We start from the raw sequence: 16,187 nt of genomic DNA, 5'->3' as shown, positions 1-16,187 counted from the left end.
GACCTTTAACTGGGAACTTTGAAAATGGTGTGCACCATGACTAGGTAAGGCGGGTCATCATCATGCCAGGTTTGGTCATCATCGGTCTAGTAGTGTGGGCTGTACGAAAGTATATACACATATGCTATGACCTTCGCCTTTGATCTTAACCTTGAGAAATGGTGTGCACCATTCCTATGTGAGAGACTATTATCATGCGAGATTATGCTATGATCGGCTCAGTGATGTAAGCTGTAGGAGAGTTTTACATACTGACACACACACAGGAACGCTACTACTTTTTATATATATATATATATATGTATATATATATGTATATATATATAAATTTATAATTTTAAACCTCTAATTCAATAATTAAAAACAATAAGAATACTAACACCACACTAAACCAAACTAATGTAGTGTATGAAATTATTTGCCCCTTCGATGAATGTCACCGAACTCACTCTAAAACCTCATACAACGCATACATAGGCCACACCACAACAACACTCTCCCGACGACTAACCTATCATTTAGCTGACAATAGTGCCATAAAACAACAACTAACATTCCATGATAAAAACCTACAGTCGTCCGACATTAGAAATATCTTAACTAACAATACTAAAATTCGATGCCTTAATAATTGCAAACGACGATTAAAATTACTAGAAGCCATACTTATCAAAAAACTACAGCCCCATTTTAACCGGATCTCATTAAACACCGGGAAAAATATACTAAAAATAATTAATTACTAACAAGACACTTAATAAATAAACTATAAAATAAGAAAATCGAATTTAAAAATAAAAATAATTCGCCTCTAAACTTCCAGCACCCAACTTTACAACCAATAAAAAATTTACACAATTTAAAAAAAAAAAACTATAAATACACCAACCCTCAAGAGAAAAGAAAAAGAAAACGATAACAACAGCAATCGCTGATGATAATCGGAAGTACCGATAAAAAGCGCTTGAAAAGAATATGGCTCAAAAACAACTTTTTGGCGCCATTTTATACAATATGTCATCTGAAATCATGAAAACATTGCTCGGCGAATGGAAAAGATATCCAAAAAAATCGAGAAAAAGAATAACTCTTCGTATTCAATCATACGTGCGTGAATAATGACTTGATTAATGACTTTGCCAATATATATATATATATATATATATATATATATATATATGGTATAATGGAAACATATTAAACGTATATGCAAAATTAAAGGCATATGTCGAATCACACTTCATTTCCTTTTGACGGATTGATTGTTGCTATTTCTTAAGTTAAGTTAAGGGCATAACAGATTCACTGATTGATATAATAATTAAGTGATTGATTTTGAGACACGAAACAGATACTGTCAAGAATTGTATAAATCAACTGAATTAAAGGAATAAATTATAAGATGGTCAACATCATGAATTTTGGAATATAGTATTTTGTCACTATTGCTCTTCAATTACATTGAGTTTCTTAAATAAGGATTGGTATATATTATAAGAAAATATACTTCTACAGAAATATATATATATATGAATGGATATATATATATATATATATATATATATATATATATATATATATATATATATAAGTGAACGTGTCTGTGTGTCTGTGTACATTTTCCTTCGCAATAACTCTGTCAACTTTCAGTCTACAGACTCGAAATTTGATATATAGGGTACTGAGATTTAGAAAAATCTATGTGATTGGTTTTCGGCCAAAAATTTGGCTGTTAAGGGGTCAAAGTTCAACGATTTGACGTTTGAGAACTCTACCAAACTCCTCCGACAATTTTGGGTCTAAACACTTGAAATTTTAGATATAGGTTCCTTGGACATGGATCTAACTTAATAAACTTGATTTGACCCCAAAACAATAAATGTTAAGGTGTCATAATAGGGGTCAAAGTTTAAAAAATTGACCTTTCTTTTTTGGCTCAGCATACACCTCCAAATACCCGGGCAACGCCGGACACCCATGCTATATATATATATATATATATATATATATATATATAACCCAAAGAATTATAGTAGATGAATAAAATGAGAGTAGGAGCGAAGAAAGAAAGGAGAAATGCATTGAAGTATTGTAGAAAAAAAGATTTCAAAATTTTAAATAAGAAAACAAGAACGGATGGAATGAATTGATGCAGAATTGAACGAAGACTGACAGAAATAAGTCAAACATTAAAGAGGCTGAGTGAAAGAGACATGCATTACTGACCATGTTTGAAGAGCCCCACCTAAATCTTGAGTTGAAAACACGAAAGACTTTAAAACAAAATTTTAAGATTACTCAACATTTTAATTTTAGCTTTTCTTTCCTTTTTTCTTTCCTTTTTTTTTTTTGTCTATGACGTAGTTCTTGTTGTTTAACCATTCAACCTAACCCAGCCACTTCCACGACTCCTGATCTATTCCCGCCCACCATTATCATATTGTTTTACTTTTCTTTTTTTATTTTCTTTTTTTTTTTCTTATCTCTCTGTCTCTTTGTTCTTCGATTGTAACAGGGCGTCTGGAGACGCAACAACGCTTCGGTTGGGGGTCAAAGAACGTGTCGCGCCTTCAATGATTTGTGCAGAAATCTGTCTGCGCTCTGCGGACGATGGCGACTGGAAATGCGATTGGCGACATCTGTAGATCATCTGGAGCTCATCGCGAATAAATGTGGAGAGCAGAGCATGGCACGCACAAACCAAAAAAGACGTGAGAGAGAACGAAATAAAAACATTCCCACACTTGAAAACAGACAAAATGATCCTAGTATCATTCGAATTCAATGAAAATGCATGACAAGGAATATATAACTAGCAGGTCACCCGGCGTTGTCCGGTCGTAAAATACGCATAAATATTATATTTTAATTAATACGTTATTATTATTTCTTATAAACAGAAATACCGTAGGTATTAAACGTAACGTTAAATTCGTTCTTACAAAAAAAAAACAAAGTGTAAACAAACTGAGACATGTGCATGCAAGTATTATGTTTTTTTCTAAACTGTTCACTTTTTGTAAGTAACAAAAATACTCGAACTGGGATCGAAACCAAAACCTAAAGACCGTGAACCAAGTACGATAACCATTAGACCAGCTTGACATGATCTTTGAAATGTGTATTAAAACAAACTTATACTTAACATAATGAAGCTGTCATGTTTCATGACCGCGCATGCGCAGTCGGGAAACAGTTGAAAACAGAAAAATCCGATGACCCCTCCCCCCACGTACCAATTTTTCAATTCTAAGCCATTTCCAGCTCATTTTTCCGGATGAAAACTTATTGAAATATTTTTCAGATGTCTGAATATCATATATACCAAAATTCAAATTTCAAGTCTGTGGATCAAAAATTCGTCGAGTATATAGGTTGAGAAGTGTCCTCACACACACATTTTATATATATATATACATATATATATTGTGTGTGTGTTTGCGTGTGTTTGTGTTAACATATACTTGAAACATTTTTATTTATTTATTTTTTCGCAAAAATTGCAATATTTCCATTTTTTTTTTTTTTTTTTTACGCACCAAAGAAAACGTAAGACATAATTTTTTTGATCGATATACAAGTTTCGTCAGGACATACAACATATATATATATATATATATATATATATATATATATATATATATATATATATATATATATATATATATATACTAGCATTTCAGCCCGACGTTGCCCGGGTGTTTGGAGGTGTATTTTGAGAAAGAAAAAAAAGGCGGTCAATTTTTTAAACTTTTACCCCTATTATGACCCCTTAACATTTATTGTTTTGGGCTCAAATCAAGTCAAGTTAGATCAATGCCCAAGAAACCTATATCTAAAAGTTCAAGTGTTAAGACCCATAATTGTCGGAGGATTTTGGTAAAGTTCTCAAAGGTCAAGTCGTTGAACTTTGACCCCTTAACAGCCAGATTTCTGGCCGAAAACCGATCACAAATATGTTCCCAAATCTCAGTACCCTATATATCAAATTTCGAGTCTGTAGTTATTGTGTAGGAAAATGTACACAAACACAGACACACAGATACGTTCACTTTTATAGATATCCTAGCATTTCATCCCAGCGTTGCCCGGGTGTTTGGATGTGTATGTTGAGCAAAAAAAAAAATTGTGCTAGTAGGAAGGCAGTCTCGAACCCGTATCGCGAAGGAGGAAAAGAACGAGAAAAACATAACGTCTTTGCTGTTACTACCAACACCAAACCGGAAGTTACTTAGATTTAAATTACGGCTAGACAATCGAAATGAGAGGATTACTTTAAAAAATATCGGCGAAAAAAGCGACCCCCCCTCTGTGGAAAAGTGCCCAGTTGAAAGTGAAAATATTAATGATTTTAGCCAATCTTTCGATATTTGTCGTATGAAAGGTCGAACTTCAGATCCATACTAATCTTGGTAAAATCTGTCATCTCTGTTGAAAGTTTTAGGCAGACATGCACACGTACATACATACATTTATATATTGGTAACTAAAAATTTTCGACCCAACCCGATTAAAAAGCTTGCCCTATCTCTGATTACTCTTTATATAAAATTTCAAATATTTTTACCAGAAACTGCCTGAGTAATTTGGTAGAGACCGCAGAGGTCAATTTTTCTTAAAACTTTGACCCCTATTATGATCCCTTAACATTTATTGTTTTGAGCTCAAACCAAAGTATTAAGTTAGATCCATGTCCAAGGAAGCTATATCTAAAATTTCAAGGGTTCAGACCCAAAATTGTCGAAGGAGTTTGGTAGAGTTCTCAAAGGTCAAATCGTAGAACTTTTACCCCTTAACAGCCAAATTTCTGGCCGAACACCAATCACAAATATTTTCCCAAAACTCAGTACCCTGTATATCAAATTTCGAGTCTGTAGACTGAATATTGACAGATTTATTGCGTTGGAAAATGTACACACACAGACACACACACACACACATTCACTTATATATATATATATATATATATATATATATAGAGAGAGAGAGAGAGAGAGGGGGAGAAAGAGAGAGAGATTTGACGCAATACGTAGTAATAATTGAAAAAGTGTTTTTAAAAAAAAGACTCGTGCGCCACCACCTAGAATCGAAACCAAAACGTTCGGTTCACGTTTTATTTTTGCCTCTGTCGTCTATGACTGGGCTATGAAGACATTCATTATGCGGCGCTAAAAATTAAAACATGAACCAATAGCAACCACATTAAGCATTCGTAATGCCGGCGTTCGACCTTCACCTGGCAAATTTCTTCTTTTTTGTTGTTAATTTCCACACTTTTGCACCGATTTTTTTAATATATATATAAAGTTTCGCATGCATTCAAATGCCTTATATATGAAGTCTTCTGTCTGTAGACCAAAAACTCTAGGAAGTGTTTAGTAGGCAAAATTTGTTAAACAAAAATATATACGTATATATAAATGTATATGGAAACAGTTTTGTGTTTACTATAAACTTTTTACGCAAATATTATGCAAGTATAAATTATGTAGAATATCTGCATTAATATAATTACACGTAATAGTTAACTAAAGATGATCATCCCATAAGAAAACCGAAAAAACTAATAGGGAATTAATTAAAATGAATATTAAAAAGAATATACAAATAGGCTAGATCTTTTGCTAGTGAATGCATTTCCACAGCCGATATATAAGAAAGTTGTATTTTCTTTTTAAATAAATGAAAAGAGGGTTTTAATATGAATATCAATACACGCACACAAAAACGAATTTATAGGAATATAGATATAGATATAGATGGATAGGTGTGCGTGTTTGTGCAGGCAGAATTTTCGTTATAATAAAATAGGCGTTTTTTTTTTTGTCTATTAATTTTTTTCTCTCTTTTTTAACTTTCACGTTATGGTCTTTACTTCTGGTAGGAAATGGCTGATTAAAATAATTAACCAATGAAATAAATATACACGTTATTCAAAAAAAATTCATAAATTGTTCAAAACCAGTTAAATTAATCTATCCCTGATCATGAATCCAGAAGGATTGGAAAGTACTCGGACTTCCAAATTACGTCAGCCTATTTCTATTTGAAGTGAAGACTACGTTTATGTCTTGTTACAAATATTAAAAACAATATATACTTCTATTATACCTTACCACTAGAATCCTTAATCTAATTTTGATCAAACTCTGTTACACAGTTTTAATTCTTGAACTAATCGGAAATTTACAACTTAAGCTTAATGGGTCTTAAAAATAAATTTAAATTCCGTTAATCTTGCTTACATATTTGCTAATGACTATGGATCAGATTTAATGTAAACCTGAAATATTTAAAATTTCACACGGGAAAGTTTAAATATTGTATGTCCCTAATACTGTTTAAAAGAAACTGAGAATTGGGGAATATTTAGCATTAATGTCTAGAATCGATGGTTAATTTCACAAAAATATCGGAGGTATATGTAATTTTTACAATAATTTCCATTTCTTTTGCACTTCATGTGAATAGAAACCAAATTAAACAAAATATAGACCACATTATTACATATTTCTGCTTAGCATCTATGTTATAAAAATCATAACGACTGGTTTAGGAGTGAATCCCGCACATGCAAATATATATATTTTTTTTTTTTACACGGTGGTCACCACTTATCAAGGCCCGGAAGCCACTCAGGGATAAGGGTTATTGCAAGTACAGTACGTTAGTGTGGAGATTTAATGAAGTGTTTACTTAAGAGGGCGGTTCATTAGGAATTTGTTAACATTAGACTTGAAGGCATCCAAGTTGTAGTCAGGTGGGAAGCAGGCAGACGGAACAGGGTTCCACAAGCGTGCAGTTCTAAGAAAGAAGCTTTGTTCATGGAATCCACGTTTTGATTTAGGTACAGATAAAGAGTGGGGGAAATTTTTCACAGTGGATTCAGCTAGACGGGTGTTTTTCGTGAAAGATTGGCGAGGAAGGACCAGAGATTGGAGTTCAGACGAGCATCTGCCATGGATAACGATAAAACAAGGATAGGCTCGCAACGTCTCTTCTGTGGGAGAGAGGCTGCAGGGTAGAGAAAAGGGCATCCGCCACTAAGCCACGAAGTCTATTTTGTACTCTGTCAAGGCAGGATAGGCTGTTTTTAGCAGTTCCTGCCCAGATATGACAGCAGTATTCCATCCTTCGACGTTTTTAAGCTTATATAAGTAGAAATATGTGAAATAGAAAAAAGACAGAAAGAAATAAAAGAAAAAAAAACAATGCTGTTTTAATATATACGGGCACTTTTATTGATAGTACACTTATGAAACACTAGCTCTCTTCGAAGTAATCTCATCCAGGTACAATGCAATTGTTGTATCGTTCCAACAACTTCTGGGAGACTTCATGGAAGTCCTCTTGTGTGAGCTCATTAATTCTCCTTTCCACACCCTCTTTCATCTCCTCAGTTCTCATGTTTTCCTTTAGCTTAGGCATTAACCGAAAGTCACAAGGCGCAAGGTTTGGACAATAGGGAGGCTGAGAAACTGTCTTGGTGCTCATCTTGGTCAAATAGTCAGTGATAAGAATGCAACAAGCTTAAGACAAACTTCACGCAAATCTTCTGCATGTTCAGTTCCTCACAAATAATTGTGTGTTCAGTTCCCACACTGACATCAAACTATGCACGTATTGTCTCTATAGACATACGACACCCCTTATTAATGAAATTCTTTATTTGGCCAATCAACTCCCGTGTTCTGACTTTCTTACTCCTCCCACACATCTCATCATCCCTCACATACTCCTTACCTTCCTTCAATCTCTTATGCCACTCGAAAACTAATGCTATATTCATCCAAGATAGTCTAAAAGCAGTTTGAAGCATTCCATACGTTTTTCTGGCATTTTCCGAACTTTAAAACAGAATTTTATTGCATATTGTTGTTTTTTTAAGCGGTTTTTAAAATTCACCAGCTGTTACAATCTGCTTTTAGTAAAGCGTATTCCAATTCCTGCTGTAGCTGTTCATTTGAACCTGAAATCATAAGAATTGGTTAGTCATCTCATAAGATATATAGCAATAACATCCTGAATTTTCAAAAGTCTACGACAATTTTAAATGCCGATAAAATAAGTCTGGAAACTTATTAAAGGCAATTTGTATATCATTTTTTAATTATTTTTAATTCATTTATTTATAATTAATTTATTTTATTATTTATTAATTTATTATATAACATTAAATGCCTTGCGCTTTTAGTCCCCTTGAATAGTTATGTCTGTAGCAGTTTCCTTGTAGCAGGTTAGTGTTCATAAATTCTGTAAATTAGTTAAATCAAGTTAGTGTTCATAGTTTATGTAGGTTAGTATATTAGGTATGTGTTTATATTCATAGTTTATATGGGGTAATTATATGAGGTTAAGGTTCATAGTTTATTTAGATTAGTTATATGAGGTTAGTGTTAAAAGTATATGTGGATTTGTTACTTCAGGTTAGTGTTCATAGTTTTTGTGGATTAGTTATACCAGGTTATTTTTCATAGTTTATATGAATTAGTTATATCAAGTTAATTTTCATAGTTTATGTGAGTTAGTTATATCAGGTAAGTGTTTTTAATTTATGTGGTTTATTTATATCAGGTTAACGTTCATAGTTTATGTGGGTTAATTACATAAGGTTAGTGTTCATATTTTATGTGATTTTGTTATATAACATTTTTATTAATTTTTATGGTGGTTAGTTATATTAGGTTAGTTTTCCTAGTTTATATGGATTAGTTATATAACATTTTTATTCATTTTTATGGTGGTTAGTTATATTAGGTTAGTTTTCATAGTTTATATGGATTAGTTATATAACATTTTTATTCATTTTTATGGTGGTTAGTTATATTAGGTTACTTTTCATAGTTTATATGGATTAGTTATATTAGATTAGTATTCATTGTTTACAGTTAGTTATATCAGGTTAGTTTTTATAGTTTATATAGATTATTTTTTTTAGGGTAGTGTCCATTGTTAATGTGAATTAGTTATATCAGATTAGTGTTTATAGTATGTGTGTGTTAGTTATATCACTTTGTGTTTCTAGTTTATCTGGATTAGTTATATAAGGTTACTATTCATAGTTTATGTGGATTAGTTATATTAGATTAGTGGTAAGAGTGTCTCGCGGTTAGTTGTATAAACTTAGTGTTCATAGTTTACGTTGATTTGTTATATCAGGTCAGTGTAAATAGTTTATGAGGGTCATTTATATCAGGTTAGTATTCATAGTTTATGAGGGTCATTTATATCAGGTTAGTATTAATAGTTTATGAGGGTTATTTATATCAGGTTAGTATTCATAGCATATGTGAGTTATTTATATTTGCTAAGTGCTTATAGTTTATGTGGCTCTACCTCTTTCGATAACATTTGCAAATCAATTTGCATTATCGCAACGGCCGCTTACCATTGATTTCTCGCTGGCAGCGGGCATTGGTCTCCACTGGTATTTGAGCGACAATAAGCCTACTAAAGTTCCCAGTTCTCTTCACCTTTGTCGAAAGGAGGTCTGGTCAGTGCGAAGAGAACTTTCCATCCTCCTTGACCCTTCTCGACTATTTGTATCGCTCTTTTGGGGGGTCGAAGATGAGGCAATGGGGGGAGATGAGATAGCGGACTCATAGATATGCAGCTTCAATGTTCTTGTTTCCATGCAATGCTTCATCTTTTGCCTCTGCAACAGTTTGTCTGGATCATGCATATGGTTCATGTGTATTAGTCTCCGCATTCAAGGGTTTTCTTTAAGATTTCAGCTGTTTAGCTTATTGTTATTCGTTGTATCTTTCCAGCCATTCCAATTTCTTCTTCTTTTTCTTCTTCTTCTTCTTCTTCTTCTTCTTCTTATTATTATTATTATTATTATTATTATTACTATTATTATTATTATTATTTACTCAGTAGAAGTATTCACACAAGCCATCGTCAAAGATTGTTCTTCGAGAACAACTAGTGGTGTCCCTTGGAATCTGAGTGACAACAAGTCTCCTCAGATTTCCAGTACTCTCCAACTATTTCAACAACCTATGCAAATTAATTTGTATTATCGCAACAGCCGCTTACCATTTATTTCTCGTTGGCGACAACCATTGGTCTTCACTGGAATTTGGGTGTCAATAAGCCTCCTCCAGGTCCCAGTCATCTTTGCACATCTCCAGTGGAGGTCTGGCTAGTGATTTTTCTCCTCGGTCTTTACTCCTCCATGACCCCCATTATTTGGTGTGGTGCTTGTTTATGGTGATACTCACAGGATAAAAGGTGGGCGATGTTTCTTCATTTGTACAGTTTCAGTTTTCGTGTGTTTGTCTTTGTTTCTGTGTTCAGTTTGTGTGTAGTTTATGTGTGGTGTTAGTCTCTTCATTCATGCAGTTTTCATTATTGAAATTCGTTGCATTTTCTCAGTCATCCTTCTGATTCCTATCTCTCCTATTCATTTTTCAAAGTTCTTTACTATCCTTCCTAGCGCTTCTAATATTAGTGGTGTTATTTTACTTTCTTCATTCTCCAGATCTCTTTGAGCTTTCTCCTTGATTTTCACTCTGTGGTCTGCTGGAACGGCAAAATCTACAGGCCTTTTCCATCTTGTTAATTATTATGACATCCAGGCTTCCCCAATCCACCCTTTCATTCCTGCTAGTCCATATCTCTCTAGCTGCACACATACACCTCTTTCTGTAATAGATTCCTCGTGGAATAATAACGTTGAAAAACCGAACCTTCCTGACGAAACCTTACCCCCAAAAAATGATTTTTTTTTCTAAATTTTAGATATTACTAGCGGGGGGGGGATCGTAAAATACGCTTTAATATGATATTTTAATTTGTACAAATTTAGTATATATTATTATAGAGTCGTGATTTCAAAAGTAAAAAAAAAAAACAGGTATTTGGGTACCATCATCTAGAATTGAAACCGAAAGCAAAACTGCAGCATTCAAAGCTGGTGACGTTACCACTGTACCAACATTGAACATTAAAATTAAACTAAGATGAATGTGCAACATGTATAACGATGTTTTCAATTTTGACCCATTTTTGACCCCTTAAAACGATTTTGATAAAACTCATAAAAAACTGTTCATAAAAAATCCAATCAAATCATTCGAGGCACCTAGCACTGTTCTACAACTTTTAGTTTCAGAAGAAATAGAGTTTAAAAATATGGACACAGACAGACAGGTACATAGCCTTTTATATATTAAATTTTGTATAAGGCAACTCCTTCCCAAAACTTACCAACCATATGGGTGTTTATTTTTAGTCGTTTTTTACTTTTAGCCAAACATACAAACATACAATCGTACACACAGACAACTGTCCTTTAGATGATACATTATCACCCTCAAAACATACAAAGCAAGTTGTTCTTTTAGCTTTTATTTTTTAAATAACAGTCTGTTTATTCATGGGTGAAATCATTTGTAAATGCCCAGACTATCTTTATCGTGGCATCATAAAACTTCCACAATTTCTAGAAAGTTTTTTTTTAATGTACTCAACGAAAAAGATTAGCTCAACAATTCAATTTAAATTTTTAATCAATTATTGGCCAAGATATGATGTGCATTATTTTCTTTCTCTCCTGTTCAGAAAACTGTCGAATTCGTCTCGTGTATATCAGCAATGTTTCGCGCTTGATCGCCGTACATCGTGTTAAATTGATTATCAACGTACTTTGGTATGTATGCGTAAATATTTTTCGGTGTCTTTATATTAGAATAAAAACAACTTTACCCTATTGTTCCAAATATGTTCTCTTCTTTTTTTTCTTCTACGTCTGACCGCCTTTGATGTCTTTAATAAATTTATAACAGGTTTTTTTTTTTTAAGAACCTTGAAATTGTTGAGTCATTGCTCAATGGTGACGAAACGAAAACCACAACTAAGGTTCAAACGTTACAACAAAAACGCGTTCAGCTCATTAAAAAATATATTAGGAAAAAATACTAAACACATGCACCCTCCAGACGCAAATATCTACGAGCGGCGTGCCAAAAGTGATAACTTCTATATTCTTTATTCAACCCGAATAGATCAGAGGGGGATTGCAAATGTCATTTTTATGATGACTGAACTTATGCATTCATGAGTTGAAAGTATCATCGCTCTGTTGCAGATATTAACGGTATGAGTCTCTACGAAAGCAACTACCATGGGCGCGCGTCAGAAGCGGAGATGCGTCATTGGAACGCAGGAGGTTGCTCGTTTTTATGGTACCATTCCTGTCTTCGGAACTCTTCAACATTTTTAATTTAAAAAATAGGAGGCTTTACTTTTGGAATGACCTTCGTATGATAAAATTGCACAACAGACGCCCATACACAGTCATCATTCATCGCTGGTAAAAGTACATTAAAAATGGTGGTGGCTATGTAGAAAAATAAATTCTAAAGCAGAAAAGATCGCTCGTTTTTATAGTACAACTCCTGTCTTCAAAGCTCTTCAACTTTTTAGTTTAAAAAATAGGAGGCTTTCCTTTTGAGACGACACTCGTATACATATAAAACTGTACGACCCCTTCACGTATGCCTGTGTTCATGTGTGTGTGTTTTTCGCCTCTATGTGAGTTTACTAAACACTTGGATCATCTGAACGTAAATTTCTCTATTAATAAAATTGTGTAAAAAATTCTTGGATGACTGCATAGGTTTCTGTTTTTCGCCTTTAGCTGATTCATACGAATACGTGCATCTCTCTAAGCGCAGATTTCTTTATTAATAAAATTGTCTAATCACTTCTCGTGTACCGGTGTATAGGGTGGAACGATAAAATTGTCGCTCTAGAAAAGGCGACATGATTCCATTTCCGTTTGATAAAAACGATTTTCTTTTTTTGTTGCAGATCATCTACCAGTTGGCCAGTTGTGCACAAATCCCAAGAGCAATAGAAGCCTTCTATCATATCCGAAAGTGGCACAATGTTCAACGAGCGAGATTGGAGATGCACCACTGTACAACTCATGCTCTCTACCGATCCAAGTTATGATTACAGGACCATTGCCATCACCAGCAAAATGCATCGCTGGATTGACACGAATAACAGGGATGTGCTCAGGGTTGGGATAAACAAAGTTTGCGGCAACGGTTATGGTCTTTGGTGTAGTTTCAAGCAAGGGCTACATCATGCCTGCTTACATCTTCGAAGTCGGCTTGAAAGTCAACACTAAAGTGTACTTGGATATGCTGAAGAGTGTGGTGATCCCCTAGTGCAATCAGGTGGCCACTGGCAGAACCTGGGTGTGGCAGCAGGATGCGGCGCCGGCCCATAAATCGAAAGAGACCCAGGCTTGACTTCAGAAGGAGTGCTACGACTTTGTATCCTTCTCTGACTGGTTCCCCTTCTCTCCTGATCTGAACGTGCTGGACTACTTTGTTTGCTCCTATGTCAAGAACACCACTACACCGAAGCGAGTTTGATCCTCGCTATCCGCTAAGTATTCGCCGAAGTCCCGCCGGCGTTTGTGGAAAATGCATGCTCCCAGTTGTATCTAGACGGTGATTGAGGCTAAAGGCAGCTACATTGAATAGACGTCAGCTCTACTATATAATCAAGTTACCTAAATTGATTATTACATTAAAAGTTTTTAAATAAATCTGTAGTGTTGTTTTTAGGACGGTACTTCTATCCTTCAACTCTGTATATGTGTGTTTCTCGCGTCTACGTGACTTATCCATTATAATCTTTTATTTATTACTCGCAGGGCTAACCGACGTTGCCCGCTGCAAATGTGTAACATCCTTATGACAGATCTTCGTTATTTCTCCCTTCGTCATTCTATCTTGCTCTCTTCCCACCGCGTTGCCCTGTTTCTCTCGCACTCTTTCTTCTCGCGCATACTATTACTCTTACTACAGATGCACAAAAACAAAACTCTCGTGTATACTGATTTGTCTGTGAATGCCTCGGCATAAAGAAAATAACTCCTTGAAATAAAAAATCAGACTTACTTCCCTTTACTAAGTACATAAACTGGCTGGAAAACCGATCCCCTCCACTCACTAAATGTGTACCAGTTTAGAGTCAAAGAATATATATATATATATATATATATATATATATATATATATATATATATACTTAATTTTAGATATTATTTATCCGTGACAACGCCGATCAAAAGAATTCCAACTTTGTAGGCATTCATTTTATCGATTTGTCTTTCAATTTTAGCTGAATATACAACCATACGCACAAACAACTACCTTTATATTATAGAATAATTGATTATTCATTAAAATTAAAAATACAATACGAAAACGAATTGCTATGTGATATACAAAACGAACTTCTTTCTAAAAATTTTATTAAAAACATAATTTCATTCCTAAATCCACCACAATGCATTTCCGTTTCAATATTTTGTTACTTAAAATGTATGAATTATTGGCACTTCTAAATTTGAAAAGTATTTCAACTGCCGTACAATAAAACATATTTTGTTTAAAATTCATAGCAAAACACTATTCGTTCTAATATATATATATATATATATATATATATATATATATATATATATATATATATATATATATATATATATATAGTGGCGCCAAAAAGAAAGTCAGCACTTGTCATTTTTTTTTATTGCAAATTTAATCTAGATTGAATGTAACTTTTTAAACAACATATACCTCAGTTGATTCGCCTTTTATTCCTCTATTCTTTTATCTGTTCATATTTGACTTTAGATTCTAGTGTTCACGTCAATTTAAAAAATTAACTTCAAATTGAAAAGACAAAAAGAAACTCCGTAGCAACAAATGAGCTTAAAACCAGCATAACATATCCACCTTTTAGGTAACAAAGCATCCCTAACCGTAATTGTTGTTGTTCCAGATTATACAACGTAACATTTAGTCCATATGTCTCGACTTTCTCTTAGTGATCGTCAGGAGCTCATTAATCTCCAGCTTTCTGGTTTATCCAATCGAGAAATCCGCCGCAGATTTAAATGTGATGAGAAAATGGTTTGTGACCCATGCTAAAACCGACTTTTCCTCGGTATCTTCCGGCTTTTTTACGTAAGTATATATGGCGTAATCACGTTGATTCACCAGATCTCATTAAATCAACGAAGTTAAACAACATGGAGTCTGGTCAGTACAAGATGAGTAAGGCGTAGCGAATACTAGACGCTATATATAGAAGTGTAACGTTAACTACGTTTACAGGAGGGACCCACACGTTGTAGCAGTCCACGTCGCAAGGGAGGCCAAGACAACATTTATTTCCTCATAACTTACTTCTCGTTACGGCTGTGACGTTTCACGCATGACATTTCACCTTTTTATAGTCTTTCTTTTTCCCTACCTGTGACTTCATTTCGCATACATTTGCATACGCGGGTCCGCGCTCTGTTACAGAAGAACGTGAACAGCTTCTTGCAAGAACTTCAAAAACCTAACATCTCCCATAACGACAATATGGAACTGCCTGGGGACTACTTGTGAATACGATATCCACCTAAAGCTTGGTCCTCCGAAAGAAGCCAGTTTAATTCGCCTAGTGTGAGTTCCACTCCGGTTCTCTACAGTACCTTCTGATCCTAGTACGTCACGAACTCTGGACGGGTTTACTCGGCTTCCTCTTAAGCAGGACGCTTTTAGGGAATATTAAATTCATAGTGTTCTCCAGTCGCATCTGCTTCCCGCTCAACTGAGATGATTTTAACGACATTATTTTTTCTCATTTTTTTCAGTGAGGGGTGATCATCTTCTTACATAGGTAGGTCTCCGCCTAATCTCAGCAGCGAATGATTTTCCCTGTTCGATTTGACAAAGGTTTATTATTTAGCAAGGGCTGCGCATTACCTAACCTCTCTTCTTTTGCATCGATTATATTATTCTAGTGATAAGGAGAATTCGAAGACACTAGAAACACTGTCGAGATAAGCAGAATATTCTTCAACACATAGTACTCAGTGTTCGCAACTACCAAATATTTCCCCTGCTCTGTATCTGTACTTAAATCTGAACGCAGATTCCATGAACAAAGCTTCTTTCGTAGAACACTCCGCCTGTGGAACTCTGTTCCGCTAGCATGCTTTCTAACTTATTACAACATGGTCGTTTTCAAGTCCAATGTAAACAAGTTTTTGATATCTGACCTCTTTTAATAATCATAGTTTACACAACTTCCACTACGAACGATCACTAAGCTGGCGTCTTAGTAATCACCTTACACTATTCAGTAACCATTGTCCTTGAGTG

The 16,187-nt window shown here is 34.4% G+C and overlaps 1 long non-coding RNA gene across 1 annotated transcript in view; it reads left to right on the top strand.

Annotated features, from left to right (window-relative positions):
- The window catches only part of LOC145245695 (uncharacterized), a 42,596-nt gene extending 29,529 nt beyond the window's left edge, over positions 1-13,067 (top strand). The window contains exons 2-3 of the long non-coding RNA XR_013863010.1: positions 11,569-11,656; positions 12,820-13,067. This is a non-coding gene — a long non-coding RNA (uncharacterized LOC145245695). The remainder of the gene's footprint in view (positions 1-11,568; positions 11,657-12,819) is intronic.
- The last annotated feature ends 3,120 nt before the right edge of the window (positions 13,068-16,187 follow it).

Source organism: Euprymna scolopes, chromosome 23 (genome assembly GCF_053919585.1).
Source record: "Euprymna scolopes isolate OS-2025 chromosome 23, ASM5391958v1, whole genome shotgun sequence".
NCBI classification, from domain to species: Eukaryota; Metazoa; Mollusca; class Cephalopoda; order Sepiida; family Sepiolidae; genus Euprymna; species Euprymna scolopes.
Note: the sequence above shows the minus strand (reverse complement) of the source record. Positions and strands in the feature narration are given on the sequence as shown.